General features: G+C 41.8%; 1 non-coding gene across 1 annotated transcript; it reads right to left on the bottom strand.

The window, feature by feature from the left end:
* Nucleotides 1-11,159: 11,159 nt before the first annotated feature.
* On the bottom strand, nt 11,160-11,232 carry TRNAR-CCU (transfer RNA arginine (anticodon CCU)). The gene has a single exon. It is a non-coding gene; the product is annotated as a tRNA-Arg (tRNA).
* Between the last annotated feature and the right edge of the window lie 5,587 nt (nt 11,233-16,819).

Consider the following 16,819-nt stretch of genomic DNA (forward strand, 5'->3'; position numbering starts at 1 on the left):
TGGGAAATAGATGGAAAAACAGTGGAAACAGTGTCAGACTTTATTTTTTTGGGCTCCAAAATCACTGCAGATGCTGATTGCAGCCATGAAATTAAAAGACGCTTGCTCCTTGGAAGGAAAGTTATGACCAAACTTGATAGTATTTTAAAAAGCAGAGACATTACTTTGCCAACCAAGGTCCGTCTAATCAAGGCAATGGTTTTTCCCGTGGTCATGTATGGATGTGAGAGTTGGACTGTGAAGAAAGCTGATCGCCGAAGAATCGATGCTTTTGAACTGTGGTGTTGGAGAAGACTCTTGAGAGTCCCTTATGCTGCAAGGAGATCCAACCAGTCCATTCTAGAGGAGATCAATCCTGGATGTTCATTGGAGGGACTGATGCTAAAGCTGAAGCTGCAATACTTTGGCCACCTCATGCGACGAGTTGACTCACTGGAAAAGACTCTGATGCTGGGAAAGGTTGGGGGCGGGAGGAGAAGGGGACGACCGAGAATGAGATGGCTGGATGGCATCACCGACTCTGTGGACATGAGTTTGAGTGAACTCCGGGAGTTGGTGATGGACAGGGAGGCCTGGCGTGCTGTGATTCATGGGGTCGCGGAGAGTCGGACACGACTAAGTGACTGAACTGAACTGAACTGAACTGAACATAAAACTCACAATGTGTATCTTTTAATCTAAAATATTTTTCCAAGAATTTTGTTGACAATTTCAGTTGCTACTGAAAAGTTTCTCTAAATGGATATTAATAAGGTAAATAAAAATGTTTAGACATGTGACTCAACAAAGTTTATCTAATTTTAGGCCTTATTGTCAATTAAACAAAATTATTTGAAAATGTTGATGACAATGCATAATTACTGATTCTTTGAAGTGAATGGAAGAAAAAAATTTATGAATTATGTTATCATCCATGAGCTGTATATTTCTTTTTATTGACTATTACTGTCCACCAATAGGACACCATTAAATTCAGTCATCTTTGACTTTTTGTCAACATTCAATTGTTGCTAAAAAACCCATAGGTTTTGAGCAGAAGAATCCTGACATTTCTATTGATGTTCTGGAATAAGCTTACAATGATGATAGAAATTAGATGGGTGATTGCCTGGAGTGGAACGGAGAGGAAATTGACTGTAAATGGGCATATGGCAACTTTCAGGGGTAATGGGTATATTCTCTATTCATGAGTGATTGGGGTGGTTGCATAATGTATTTGTCAAAGTTCCTCAACACATACCCTTAAAATGTGTGCATCTTATTTTATGTAAAAAAAAATGCCTTGATATAGTTAAGAAGACTTTGTATCTTAATAAGTAACTGATTTAATGTGATCTACAACTTTGAAATATTTAGACTTACAGTATGTGAGTCCCATTGAGTTTTTGGCCTGGACTCCAGGGATCTTGCCTTGGTTTCCTGTGAGAGTGCCTGGGCAGATGGTTGTGCTGTTACTGAGCTGTGGAAAGCGCATCCTAGGGTTAGGTTTGCTGGGGGCAGGGTTGCATACCACTGGTACTGGCCACGCCCATCACGAAAAACACTGCTGCTCTGAGCCCCTTTGCTGTCCTAGCTGGCTGGACTTTTCTCTGGGACCCTCAGACCCTTCCACTCTCCAGCATCTAAAGAGTTAACACCTGGCACAGTGATGCCCTTCAAGATACTGATCCCAAAACTTGGGGACCTGTGGGAGCTTGTGCCCTAAATATTTTAGTAACACTGCTCTTGGGATTGGGCAAGGAAGCATGTAAATCAGAGTTCATTTTGGGAAATATAAAGTTAGAGATGACTATAAGATATCCAAGTGGAAAGGAGTTCACTGGTGGCCTAGTGGTTAATGATATACCTTCCAACGTAGAGGACTTGGATTTGATTCCTGGTCGAAGAAATGGGATCCCACATGCCGCAGGGAACTAAGCACTTGGTGCCACAACTAGAGAGACCATGGGCTACAACTAGGGGGAAGCCTGAGTGCTACAGCTAAGATCTGATGCAGCCAAAAATAAATTAAAAAAGAAAAAGATACCCAAATGGAAATATCAGCACAATATTATGTAAATGGATAGAAGTTGAGAACAGAGTTCTGGGCTGGAGATGGAAATTGTTGGCTCCCTGTTGCCAACAGACTTGAGTCCAAACTCCCTTGTGTTTATCATTCAGCTCTCACCTATCTTTCCAGGTCCACCTCCGAGCCTGGACCACTGTTGCTGAGCTGCTTCCTGATCCCTCTGTGTTCTAGGACATTCTATTCCTGGACCCCTGCCTGGAATACCCTAGCTCGCTTCTCCACTGGCCACCTTCCTCCTCATCCCTCAGGGCTCAGCTGATATGTCTCCTCCTCCGGAGGCCTCCTGCTCCTTGTCTACCCTCCACGGCCCTCCACGTAGAGGAGAGCACACTGCCTTTTACACTTCTGTTTAGATCCCTGCCTTCTGTACTAGGAAGTCAACTCCTCCAGGTCAGGATGCGGTCTGGTGGCTCTCGGGGCCCAGGAGATGTGATGAAATCTTCCAGTAAATACTGAAGGAATGGATGGTAATATGGAGTCCCAGTTGTTGGCACCACAGCTGTATTCTCGCTGTGAAACCTCTGCACATGTTGAACCACACATTTAGACAAACAAAACTTGCTCTTCTTTAAAGAATAGGCTCTTTAAAGGCAAAGACCACTCTTTCCACATCACACCTCACTCTCTCACAGACTGAAAAGGAGCCCACAAATGAAAAGAATGGAAGAGCCTGGTCAGATGAAATTGACTCTCAGCCTGGACTCTCATGAACTGAATGACCTTGGGGTAAGTTGCTTAACCTTTCTGAGCGTCAGGTTTCTCAGTTGTTAAGAATGGAGATATCAATACCTACCTCATAAGGTGGGTGTGAGGACTGAATGAAATAGTTTATATAAAAGCATTCAGTGGTTACCAGAGGCTGGGAGCAGGGGCCCTGGTAATTATTATTAGTGGGTACAGAGGTTTAGTTTGGGATGGTGGAAATGTTTTGGAAATGGATTGTGGTAATCGTTGTGCCACCGTGTAAATGCAATAATGCCACTTAAAAAGGGTTAAAATGGTACATTTTATATTATATATATAATAAAAACAAACAAATAAATTATATCCTGAGTAAAGGAAGTCAGACACACACACAAAGCAGGTCCCTTGTACCTAGTAGATGATCTGTGTGTCTGAGTTTCTTTCTTCCCTGCTTCTGGACTTCTCTGCACCTGGGTTTCAGGCTTTGACCAAGAGGCAGGATGAAGGAGTGCAAACCCGGTGTCGAGGGAGGAAGTGATTAAATGTTGAACAAGGATCTGGTAGTTGTGGGGTCAAAGCCAGGATGGCTCTCTGGGAAGGCCAGGCATGAGGAGGCGGGCTGCCTCCCTGCCTGGAAGGAAGAGGATGTCCGGAGGTCAGGGAGGACACTAGTGTTTGTGGCCATGGGAGAGAAGTGAGATAGCTAAATTAAGGAGGAAAGTTGGGTGGGAATCTCAGGATGTCCACACTGGCCTATGTGGCAAAAATAAATGCTTTTCTAAGTAAATACATACATGAACAAAAGAGTACAGATTTTTTTTTTTAAGTCTCCAAATCTACCTTCTTGCTCCACTTTACCAAGGACAAGGGCAGCATAATAAGCTGCGAAAGGAACAGAGAGATTTCTAGATTCTGGCTGCTATGGGGAAATTACAAGTGAGGTCTGACACTATCTTTGTTTCTTTATCATTATGAAAAATACCTTGCCTGACATGGGCACCTTGCCACCATTGGGAGAACCGTGAGAATCCAGTTTGTTCCCAAAACATTGTCACAGGGAGGTGAGGTCACAAGGGATCACAGTGTTTCCCCAGGGCAGCCCAAACCAAAAATAAGTAAATGAAAAAATGGTAAATAAATAATGTCCCCAGAAACACTGAAATAGGAGTCAGAGCACATGGTTTCTGGCCTGATGCTTTTACATCCTAGCTGGGTACCTGGGCAAGTCATTTCCCTTTTCTGTTCTTCAGCTGTAATGCACTTCTATCTTTAATAGTCTATGAGTCTAGGATATACTTAAAAAAATTTTTTTTATTTGATTGTGCTGGGTTTTTTAGTTGTAGCTTGTAGGATCTAGTTCCCTGTGCAGGGAAGTATGGACCAGAAATGGATCAGACTGCTCTAAGCTTGCAGTCTAAGGGATAGAAAGGATGATGCGGTGGCAAGGCAAAAGGGTAAATAAATGATCATACCAGCAGGGGCTATGGGCCTGGGGACTGAGAGTAGGCAGTGTGGTAGAGATGCGGAGTGGGCAAGTCTCACATAGCTTGCAGAGGCCAGGTAGAGCTTCCAGATGAAGAATCCACATAAGGGACAAGTAGCAGGTCACCAGGCAGATAAAGGGGGAAACAGCAGAATAGCAAACGCACAAGTGTATGACCCATCATTCCAATCCCAGGAGACGAGTGTTCTGACTTATAGTTCTTCAGGAAAAGACATCCCAGAGTTTTGGAAATGATTAGATCAGAGAGTCTCAAATCTGAGTCTGTGGACCCCCTTGAGACCAATAGATGTATTTTTAGGAGCCTGAGATTTGTCTCTGAGATCTTCTAAATGTTATATTTCATTTTGGCACTGATCCAGATAAGTTAAAACAAACATGTTCTGAATTGGCTGAAAGACCCCCACCTGCCTTGCCATTTTGGCTTTCACTTTTTGTTTGTGATCCTCTAGTACCCAATCGTGCTACGTGAATTTTAGCCTGACCAGGAAAATAGGGAGGTGGACTTACTGTAAATGATGTTTCTGTGCAAAATGAAAGTCACATGGGGTCTTGGTGTGCTGTCAAGATGAAGATTTTCCAGGAGTTTGACCAGGGAAGCATTGTGGTAGATGCCATAGTAACACAGTGCAATGGGTGCCAGGCTCAAAAGAACTGTGCCACAGTCAGGTTTCAAATAGCAGTTTAATTTCAGCCAAACAACATCTTCAGTCACATTGAATTGAAGTGTATATTTGAATTTTGTAGGTTTTATAGTTTTATTTTCTACATGTCTTTGTTTAGAGTTGTAGAAGAGCCACAAGCATAGACATATATACTGTGTTGTGTTTATAAATATGTAAATGGTGTTAAAATTAAAATAACTTATCATGGGGTTGCAAAGAGTCGGACATGACTGAGCGACTGAACTGAACTGAACTGAAGTCAACTTTCGGGTGAGTCTGTGAGAATTTTAAACAGAGGCCCACCCATTCATTACTTGAATTTGAGAAACATTCTGTTAGCTCCTTAGTGTACATTCTCATCCTTAAGGATTTTATTTGAGTCTAGCGGGAGTCTTTCCTGTTGACACCTAAGATCAGAATGACCTCTAAGAAAATGAACCAACAACCTATTATCCTGTAGTTCCAAGAAAAGGTGCGCAGGGCCTCTAGGAGGCAACTGCATCTTCCAGGGTTAGGCACATCTGACATTTCCTTTACCATTTTCTGCTGCCCTCGATATGTATGCCTTCTGCTACAGCCATGCTTCAGAGGTTGATACCTTGGTGGTGACTACTGAGTAATTTGGGTAAATTCTCCAAGCTTCAGGTCGGGCTAATAAAACTTTACCCCTCAGGGCTGTTGTGAGGATTAATTGGGCAGGTGCTTGGAATACAGGAACAGTTATTCTAATAGCTACCATTAATGCTAAACACATTTCTTACTTTATCTCATCTAATCTTGCCAACCAGTCCACATAGAGATTTTATATATATATACATATATATTTATTTATTTGGCTGCCCTGGATCTTAGTTGTGGCCTGAGGGATCTTCAATCTTCATTGCAACATGTGGGAAATTTAGTTGCAACATGTAGGATCTAGTTCCCTGACCAGAGATTGAACCCAGGCACTCTGCATTGGGAACATGGAGTCTTAGACACTGGACCATCAGGGAAGTCCCTGCAAAGACATAGTTTATCTCAGTCTTATAGGTCAAGAAACAGGCTCACGGAGGTGAAGGGAATTTGCTCAAACAGCAGAACTGGGGTTCAAATTTAACTCTCAGACATGACCATTGCCCAAAATACTCACACCCTGCCAACTCCACCTATGTTAATCCTGCCTGCTGGTTGAAAAATTCTTACTGGAGTTAAATTTTCCTCCTATGTGCTCATACCTTTAGCACGGCCTCATGAATTGTAGGAATTTAATCTAGTTTTGTATTATACAGGGTCAGTTTACCCAGGACACACCTGTTGAGGGTGGGAGATGGGGACAGATTATCCAGAGTCTGGGAACAATCAAACATTCTCTGGCTCCAAGCCCTGACCTAGTGAAGTCACCTAGACACAGAGCCCCTTCCCAGAAAATCCTCACCACTCCTTTCCCTTGGCTGGGTTCCCAGGGGCTCACTTGATGTTTGTTATACTGAATGGAATTGAATGGAGCCAGGAGACGTGGGCTCCAGTCCCTGACCTGTGACTACAGTGTCTAATCTGGGCAAATCATTTAAACTCTCACATTTTGTGTAATGAGGGTAGGGGTATAGGTGTGGGAAATGAGTGCTTGGGGAAGTCCTACCTAGCTTCAACATTCTATGATTTCTGAAGTTGTTTAGCTGGAGTATCAGCATAAGACCTGTGGCCAGGTTAAGTTTTTTGGCACAGGGCATTAGCTGCGATAACATTTATTATAGTATATCTTCATGAATCATTGCAAGAAGGGGAAAAAATGGACACTGAAAACAAAACTTAGCATAGTCTTATTTGCCTTCCTGGGAATGCCATATTCATCAGTAGAGAAAAGATTGTATATGTCTAGAGAAATACCATAACAGCCTTTGGGGATATGAAAGGTGAGTCTTTCTCCCTGGTCGGGCAGTTAAGATCACACTTGCCTCCCTGCTAAAACACCAAAGAAGAATAGAGAGAGGGGAAATATATGAAATTTAAAGAGAGAAAAAGAGCCGATAGAGACATGTAGCCAGTAGAAAAGAATCTTCTGATATAGATGGCTAATAAACCTTTGTGCTCAGTCGCTCAGTCATGTCCAACTCTTTGCCACCCCATGGACTGTAACCCACCAGGCTCCTCTGTCCATGAAATTTTCCAGGCAAGAATACTGCAGTAGGTTGCCATTTCCTACTCCAAATAAACATGTGGGGAAGTGATATTTGACATTCAATTTCTTTCTTGTTTGTGATGTAATTGCTCCCTAACACTTGTAATTCTTTAGTACTAGCCATGTGTTAATACCACTTTTGGAGAAAAAAGGACAGGAAAGGGGGTGTTGGTGTCCAGCATGGGGCAAAGGGCATCAGGTATAGAACAGCAAGGACCAAAGGCAATGGTCAGAAGCACGACACAATAGAGCTGCTGAAACAGCCCAGTGCAACCTGGACTGATGGAGAGGAAGGTAAGACACCTTCCCAAACCCTTGAAGATGTGGAAGAGGGATCTTCAACAGTATATGGCATGAAGAATTTCTGTAGTATATGGCATGAGGAATTGATTCATTTCACTTTTTATTCTTTAACATTTTATTGAGATATAATTGACATACAATAAACTACACATGGGCTTCCCAGGTGGTATTAGTTGTAAAGAACTTGCCTGCCAATGCAGGAGATGCAGATGCAAGAGAGGCAGATTCCATCCCTGGGTAGGGAAGATCCTCTGGAGGAGGGCACAGCAACCCACTCCAATATTCTTGCCTAGAGAATCCCATGGACAGAGGAGCCTTGTGGGCCACAGTCCATAGGGTCACATAGAGTCGAACACAGCTGAAGAAACTTAGCACACACTCAGGCAAACTACACAAACTTTAAGTTTATAATTTGATAAGTTTGACATATGACATATGTATTTTGAGATCATCATCACAATAATGAACATTTCCATCGCCTCCCCAAATTTCTTCATGCTGCTTGGCAATCCCTTCCTCTGACACATTTATCCTTTCCCGGCAACTCTTAGTCTGCTCTCTGAAACTAAAGATTAGTTTGCATTTTCAATGTCTATTTATTCTTGACTGAACCTTGGCAGTTTGTGCCTTCAAGGAAATTGTCCATTTCATTCAAGTTGTCAAATATATGATTCAAAGTTATTCATAATATTCTTTTATTATCCTTTCAATAACTGTAGAATCTGTAAGGATGTCACAGGTCTCATTCTTGATATCGATAATTTTGTCATCTTTCTTTTTTCCTCATCAGTGTGTCTAGAGGTTTATTGATTTTATTGATCTCAAAGAACTTTCTTTTGATTTTGTTCACCTCTATTTTTCTCTTTTTGACGTCATTGATTTCTGTTCTTAATTTTTTTCACTTTCTTTGGGTTTAATTTGCCTTTCCTTTTCTTGGTTTTAGGTGGAAAAGGACGTAATTCTTTTGAGACCTCTCTTCTTTTTCTTGGGTATGTGTGTATATATATATGCACACACATAATATATATATATTACATACATTATATGTATTAAATATATGTATTCAATGCTGTACAGTTCTCCCTAAGTACTGCTTTAGTGCTTTACTGCCACCCCACAAATCTTGATATTTTGTATTTTCATTTCCTTTCAGTTCAAAATAATTTCTAATTTCTTTTTTGACGTCTCTTTTGATCCATGGGTTATTTAGAAGCATGTTATTTGGTTTTGAAATACTTGGGAGATTTTCCAGAGATCTATTATTGACTTTCAGTTTAATTGTATTACATTCAGACAGCATGCTTTGTATGATCTCAGTATATTTTAAGTTTGTTGAGACTTGTTTTACAGTCCCAAATGCAATCAGTCTTAGGAAATGTTCCATATGAACTTGAACTGAATGGATATTCTGCTATTTGGGATGGAGTATACTATACATATCAATTAAGTGTTTAATATTATTGTTTAAATCTATATTCTTGATCATCTTCTGCCTATTCTTTTTTTCAGTTATCTAGACTGAGTGACTTCACGTTCACTTTTCACTTTCACACATTGGAGAAGGAAATGACAATCCACTCCAGTGTTCTTGTCTGGAGAATCCCAGGGACGGGGGAGCCTGGTGGGCTTCCGTCTATGGGGTCACACAGAGTCGGACACGACTGAAGTGACTTAGCAGCAGCAGCAGCAGAGAGATAAAGTGAAATCTAATTACAATTGTGGATTTGTTTGTGCAGGCATATCAGTTTTTGTTTCATATTTTAAAATTTTTTTATTAGGTTGTCTTAATTAAATTTAGGATTGTTGTTTCCTCTAGATCAGGGGTCCCCAATGTATCTAATGCCCAATGATCTGAGATGGAGTTGATGTAATAACAATAGAAATAAAGTGTACAATAAATGTAATGTGCTTGAATCATCCTGAAACCATCCCCTCCCCTCCCCCTCCTCTGACCATGGAAAAGTTGTCTTCCACTAAACCAGTCCCTGGTACCAAAAAGGTTGGGAACTACTGCTCTAGATGAACTAATGCCTTTATCACTGTGAAATGATCCTCTTTGGTACTTATGTTATTCTTTGCTCTAAGTGTTCTACTTACTTATTTGTAAGTAGAGTATCTGGACTTCCCTGGTAGCTCAACTAGTAAAGAATCCACCTGCAATTCAGGAGACCCTGCTTAAATTCCTGGGTCAGGAAGATCCCCTGGAGAAGGGATAGGCTACCCATTCCAGTATTCTTGGGCTTCCCTGGTGGCTCAGAAAATAAAGAATTAGCCTGCAGTGCGGGAGACCTGGGTTTGACCCTTGGGCTGGAAAGATCCCCTGGAGGAGCGCATGGCAGCCCACTCCAATATTCTTGCCTGGAGAATCCCCATGGATAGAGGAGCCTGGCAGGCTACAGTCCATAGTGTTGCATAGAGTTGGACACAACTAAGCGACTAAGCACAGCGCAGCACAGCAAGTAGAGTATCTATCTGTATTTTTTTCCTTTGGCACTTCTTTGCTCTTCTTCTGCCTTCTTTTGGTCTAATTACATTTTTAATAATAATTCCATTTTATCTCCTTTGTTAGCTAATAGGCTTTAACTATTTTGTATCTTAATGATTGCTTTAAGGTTTAGACTATAAATCTTTAGATTTTTTACAGTTAATATTTTACCATTTCACATATAGTCTGTGTGAGATAATAGAAGCTATATTTTGGTCTCTGCCCCTAGTTCCTGGCACAGAACTCCTAAAATCTTTGTAACTTCCTAAGTGATAAGAACACTAGGGTCATCTCTTGTTCTAATTTTGGTCTTTGCCACTTATCCTGACACAGAGTTCGTGAAACTCCTGTAATTTCCTGGGTGATGGGAGTGTCTTTTGTTCCAATGAGGTGACTCTGGTTAGGCTCCTGGATGAGGGCTGGTCACCAGAAAGACCAAGCCATAATTGGAAGCTTGGAATTTTTCAGCCCCATCCTCTTGAAAAAAGGGAAGGGCTGAAAATGGAGTTGATGATCAATCATGCCTTTGTGATGAAGCCTCCACAAAATCTCAAAAGTATGGGGTTCAGAGAACTTCCAGATTATGTTCTGAGAGAATGGTGCACCCAGAGAGGGCATAGACCTCCATGCCCCTTCCCATATACTTCATCCTATGCCTTGTTTCCATCTTGGTGTTAACCTGTTTCCTTTATCATATACGTCAATAAAATGTTAAATGTAAGTAAGTGTTTCCCTGAGTTCTGTGAGCAGCTCTAGCAAATTAACTGAACCTTCCCAAGGAACCCTCTGATTTATAGCCAGCTGGTCAGAAGCCCAGGTGATGATCTGGACTTTTGATTGACATCTGAAGCGTGTGTGAGGGGCAAGGAGCAGTCTTGTGAGACTCTCCTGGTGTTCAAGAATTGCTTGTTGGTGTGGTGGAAAGGCTCCACACATTTAGTGACTGCAAGTGTCAGAAGTGAAGTGGTCTGTGTGAATAGTCAAGAAAACACACAGAAGAGAAACACTGTAAGGAAGAACTAGGTTTTCTCCTACACAGAAGACACACCAAGGTTTCTCTAGTGCAATATAGGAATTGAAAAATAGTGTATTTTCATTTCCCTTCTCCTGCCCTTTGTGCAATTGCTGTTATACATTTTACTTTTACATATGTTATAAACTCTACATTACTTTGTTCTTTTTGCTAAATGGTTAAGTTTCTTTAATATTTATTTTTATTTTATTTATTTGTTTGGTTGCACCAGATCTTAGCTGTGGCATGGAGGATCTTTAGTTGAGGCATGTGGGTCTAGTTCCCTGACCAGGGATGGAACCTGGACCCCCTGCATTAGGAGTGCAGAGTCTTAGCCACCAGACCACCAGGGAGGTCCCTGTTTTCTTTTAAAGAGACACAAATAATGATAACTCATGTGTTTTTCCATGCAGATACCCCTTCTTGTGCTTTTAATTCCTTCATGTAAGATTCACGTTTTCATCAGGTATTTCCTTCCTGCTAAAAAATTCCTTTAGCATTTCTTTCAGTGCTTGTCACCTGATGATGAATTCTTGGAGTTTTTCTATGTCTGAAAACTTCTTTATTTTGATTTTTTTAAATGGTGTTTTCACTGGATATGGAATGCTGCATTCACATTTTTTTTTTCAGTACTTTAAAGATTTTGCTGCACTATAGTCTCACTTGAATTGTTTCCAGTAAGAAAACTGTTGTAATCTTTATCTTTACTCTTTTGTATGTAACCTGCCTTTTTCTCTAGCTGCTTTCAGTATTTTCTCTTTATCACTGATTTTGAACAACTAAGCTGCGATGTGCCTTGTTTTCTTCATGTCTCTTCAGCTTAACATTCACTGAGCATTGTGTTTCAGATCTGAAGAAAATTCAGCAGTTATTTTTTCAAATATTTTTTCTGTCTTCCTCTTTGTTCTGTTCTTTGGGGATTCCAATTATATGTGTATTAGACCGAAGTTGTCCCACAGCTAACTCATGTTCTTTTACTATTTTTAACTCACTTTTGAGAGTCCCTTAGACTGCAAGGAGATCCAACCAGTCCATTCTAAAGGAGATCAGTCCTGGGTGTTCATTGGAAGGACTGATGCTAAAGCTGAAACTGCAATACTTTGGCCACCTCATGCGACGAGTAGACTCACTGGAAAAGACTCTGATGCTGGGAGGGATTGGGGGCAGGAGGAGAAGGGGACGACAGAGAATGAGATGGCTGGATGGCATCACCGACTCGATGGACATGAGTTTGAGTGAACTCCGTGAGTTGGTGATGGACAGGGAGGCTTGGTGTGCTGCGGTTCATGGGGTCGCAGAGAGTCGGACACGACTGAGCGACTGAACTGAACTGAGCTCACTTTTATCTCTATTTCATTTGTATAGTTTACATTTCTATGCCTTTAAATTCACTAATGTTTTCTTCTGCTATATTTAATCTATTGTTAATTCCATCCAGTGTATTTATCATCAGTGATGTGTGAGGTTTTTACCTCTAAAGGTTATATTTGTGTCTTTTTATTACTTCCATGCCTTTACTTTCTGAACATATGGAATACAGTTATAACAACTGTTTTCATGTTCTGCTGTGTTAATTCAAACATCTGAGTCAGTTCTGGGTCCATTTCAATGGGTTGATATTCTTCTCATTGAAAGTCACATTCTCCTGCCTCTTTTTGGCACTACTGAGCCAAGACCTTCCTGATTCCTCCACCCAGTGTCGCATTAAATATAAGTTTTCCTAGTCTGGCTGGTGGGAAGAGACACTACTCTGGGACAGTACTAGCCATTGTCACCTCTAGTCTGTTAAGGTGCCTCCTTCCCTGGTCTTGTTAATCTCCTTGGTAGTAATGATTCGGTGCGCTCAGCTGAAAGACACAAGTAAGAAAAGCTACAGAGATCTGGAGTTCTTGCCTCTCAGTATAGTGCCTTTTGAACTCTAGCCATTCTTCTCTCTTGAAAATTTGAAAAACCACTATGTTATAATCAATTAGTATATTAATAAGAATATTAACATTTATTGAACAGTTACAATTTCTGAATGAAGAAACCAATCCTAGGAAAGTTAAGTAATTTATCGAAGATCATTAAAATAGAGGTAATCTGTCTCTAGCACTCACATTTTAAACCATCAAACTATACTGCCTTACCATATATTTTATGTTATTATTTCCTAATTTTTATGATGAGTTGCTATTAAATCTATAATGTGGTTTATAACCAGTGGCAATTTAGAACAGATAAAATTTAATAATTAATAAAACGGAGGACAGAGAATAAGAGAATGTGAGATCATTTGAATCGCCTGATAACAGTAAGTATTGCTAACATTTATCAAGCACTTTTTTCTTTCAAAGGAGGTGATTCCTGAAATGAGCCTTAAAAGACATGGAAAGTTGAGCACTGGGAAAACGCTAGATGCTAAAGATACCATGGAATGCAAAGTACAAAGTAGTGAGACAGTTTGGGGAAGTATAAACTAAGAAAAGAAAAAAAAAATGACTGCACAGGTGTGCTCCAGTGTTGAAATACTTTATGGTGCTGGAATAGTGAACTTGCTCTCAAAGCTACAGTGTGCATGTTAGTTTTGAAATTGGTCATTGCAGGAGGATTTATACCATTGAAATCAGCAATGGCTTTCTTTTTTTCTTAGACTGGTTACACATTTACCAGCACCACTGATCCCAGGCTATAAAAACCTGAAGATGATTATTATTAAATCTTTTGATGTCCTCTGACATCAAAATAGGCTGAAGTATTTCTATTATAGAAGTTTCTCCTGAAGATTCTGTTTCTGGCCTTGAATTCTCTCTCTTTGATGTTTTATTCACTCATTCACGTCATGAGCCTGCCTACATGGTCCTGTGCTTGTGCTGGTTACTGCGGACAAGTGGGTAGTTGCTGATACCACCAAGAAATCATGGCCCCAGCTGTTAAATACCCCCAGGGGCTTAGGGCCAGTGCCATTGTTCTTGTCTGGACTTCACAGAGAATTTTGCCAGGAACTAAAACAGATGCTAAAGCTGAAACTCCAATACTTTGGCCACCTCATGCGAAGAGTTGACTCACTGGAAAAGACTGATGCTGGGAGGGATTGGGGGCAGGAGGAGACGGGGATGACAGAGAATGAGATGGCTGGATGGCATCACCGACTCGATGGACATGAGTTTGAGCAAACTCCAGGAGTTGGTGATGGACAGGGAGGCCTGGCGTGCTGTGATTCATGGGGTCGCAAAGAGTCGGACACAGCTGAGTGACTGAACTGAACTGAACCGAACCCCTATTATGTGCCAGAAACTGTCTGGGTACTGGGAGTCAACAGAGAACATGCTAGATAACTCTGGAGTCTCTTTCAGCCCTCACACTCTCTGATGCTCCCCTCATCTCAGTTTCTATACACCCCAACCCCCATTGTAGGCAGTCAGTCCTGGCCTTTTCCATGATCACTTTTTCCACCCAGTGATGTGTAGCCTCCTCTTGCTGAGAACTTTGATGGAACTAGGGGTGAGCTTCCTCTGCAGGCAGCATTGCTGTCTCCCTCTGTTACTGCCCATCTACCTGATCTGTCTGGCCTGGAAGTACTGCCTGGCCAACGACAATGGAAAGATTTATTTGTAGAGGTCAGGAAGTCCCCCATGACCCCTCTCCATCCACCTTTGGGACAGGAAGCCCCAGGAGGAAAAAACAAAAGATGAAACGCTGGCTGACTTCCCAGCTTCCAAGTGTTCAGCAGTACTTTGGTCTGGAGGATCCCTTCTGCCCAATGGACAGTGACCTCCCTCAGCTTGTCACTGGGCCCCAGGCCCTCAGTTCCTTTCCAGGGGATCCAGAAGGACTTAGGTGACGTAAAAGAAGTGAAGACTGACTCTCTGGGAAAGGATGCATGTTGTCTTATCCTGAGCTAAGCCTCTGCATCTGGAAGGGAGGGAGGCCGAATTCACAGAGTGGGAAAAAATATTCTCAGTGGTTAAGGAAACAAGTGACTCAACTGCTCTGACCTTCATCTGTGCCTTCCCATGGCCAGGGCAGCTTCAGGGAGGGGGTGGAGATGGAGAGATTTCCAAGCCTTAATTAATGCTTCCTGAGTTACTTGGGGACCATTACTTATGATATCCCTCTTCCATCCATCATTCTTCTTCCAACAGCTTAGCTAACCTGCCTGAAAGAAAATGAATATCAAGAGGATGTAACCTGTGTAGATGCCCAGGGCCTTGTGCTTAGAAGGGCCTTGTGCTTGGTTTAATGCTTTGTTCTTGCCATCTTGAAATTCTTGATAATTTCTGAACAAGAGGCCCACATTTTCTTTTTCATCCTGGGACTCACAAGTTGCATACCTGATCCTGATGTAGGTATCCAATGCATTAGTTTCTAAGTCAGGTACTTGACATAACTCCTTCCATTCCAGTCTCTAACTATGCTGAGTTAGGGACTATAGCGGAGAAGGCAATGGCACCCCACTCCAGTACTCTTGCCTGGAAAATCCCATGGACGGAGGAGCCTGGTGGGCTGCAGTCCATGGGGTCGCTAACAGTTGGACACAACTGAATGACTTCACTTTCACTTTTCACTTCCATGCATTGGAGAAGGAAATGGCAACCCCCTCCAGTGTTCTTGCCTGGAGAATCCCAGGGACAGCGGAGCCTGGTGGGCTGCCGTCTATGGGGTCGCACAGAGTTGGACACGACTGAAGCGACTTAGCAGGAGCAGCTCTTTGTCACCACTGAGGAAATTCAGGATTAGGTAAGAAACTTGCTTAAGGTCAAATAGCAAATACAGGGTGGAGTTAAGAGCCAAGCCCAAGTGTAACTCCAGCATTAGTGCTCATTCCTGTCCACAGTGTTGTCTCATGAAGAGAAATGCTTTTATGTCCCACTTTATGGGGGAGTTGAGTCTGGAAAAGCCAATTCAGGAGAATCAGGCAGGGATGGGTGAAGGGCTTTCACCAGATCTGGAATTTCATGTAAGCCCTGAGGTATCTTTTTTGAGAATGACCTGTATACACACCCACACTCTCACTCATACTCATGCAAACATTCACATCTACCTCCATACACAACCTAGCCAGACACACCTTCAGAAGCAATTCACTGGGGAAAAACAAGATACAAGGGCACACTCCCCCCAGTGGTTCAATAACTAACTTTTTAACTGGATCCTGTCTGGTTTATATTTTCTAAATTCTTCCCTTGATATACATATTTTTTTCAATTCTAGCATTTATAATTTTATCTTATCAAGTTGCTTTTATTTCATATCTACCTATTTTTGTTCTGCAATCCCTTATATTTTGTAAATGAAACATTTTTCTCTTTTGTCAGTTTGAGGATATTCAGTTCAGTTCAGTCGTGTCCAACTCTTTGGGACCCCAGGGACTGCAGCACGCCAGGCTTCCCTGTCCATGACCAACTCCCGGAGCTTGCTCAAACTTATATCCGTTGAGTCGGTGATACCATCCAACCATCTCATCCTCTGTCGTCCCCTTCTCCTCCTGCCCTCAATCTTTTCCAGCATCAGGGTCTTTGCCAAGAAGTCAGATCTTCACATTAGGTGGCCAAAGTATTGGAGTTTCAGCTTCAGCATCAGTCCTTCCAATGAATATTCAGGACTGTTTTCCTTTAGGATGGACTGGTTGGATCTCCTTGCAGTCCAAGGGACTCTCAAGAGTCTTCTCCAACACCACACTTCAAAAGCATCAGTTCTTTGGTGCTCAGCTTTCTTTATAGTCTAACTTTCACATCCATACGTGACTATTGGGAAAACCATAGCTTTGACTAGATGGACGTTTGTCGGCAAAGTAATGTCTCTGTTTTTTAATATGCTGTCTAGGTTGGTTATAGCTTTTCTTCCAAGGAGCAAGCATCTTTTAATTTTATGGCTGCAGTCACCATCTGCAGTGATTTTGGAGTCCAAGACAATAAAGTCTGCCACTGTTTCCATTGTTTCCCCATCAATTTCCCCATC

The sequence above is a fragment of the Moschus berezovskii genome, chromosome 14 (assembly GCF_049115385.1).
Source record: "Moschus berezovskii isolate FMDL1 chromosome 14, NW_MosBer_1.0, whole genome shotgun sequence".
Classification (NCBI taxonomy): Eukaryota; Metazoa; Chordata; class Mammalia; order Artiodactyla; family Moschidae; genus Moschus; species Moschus berezovskii.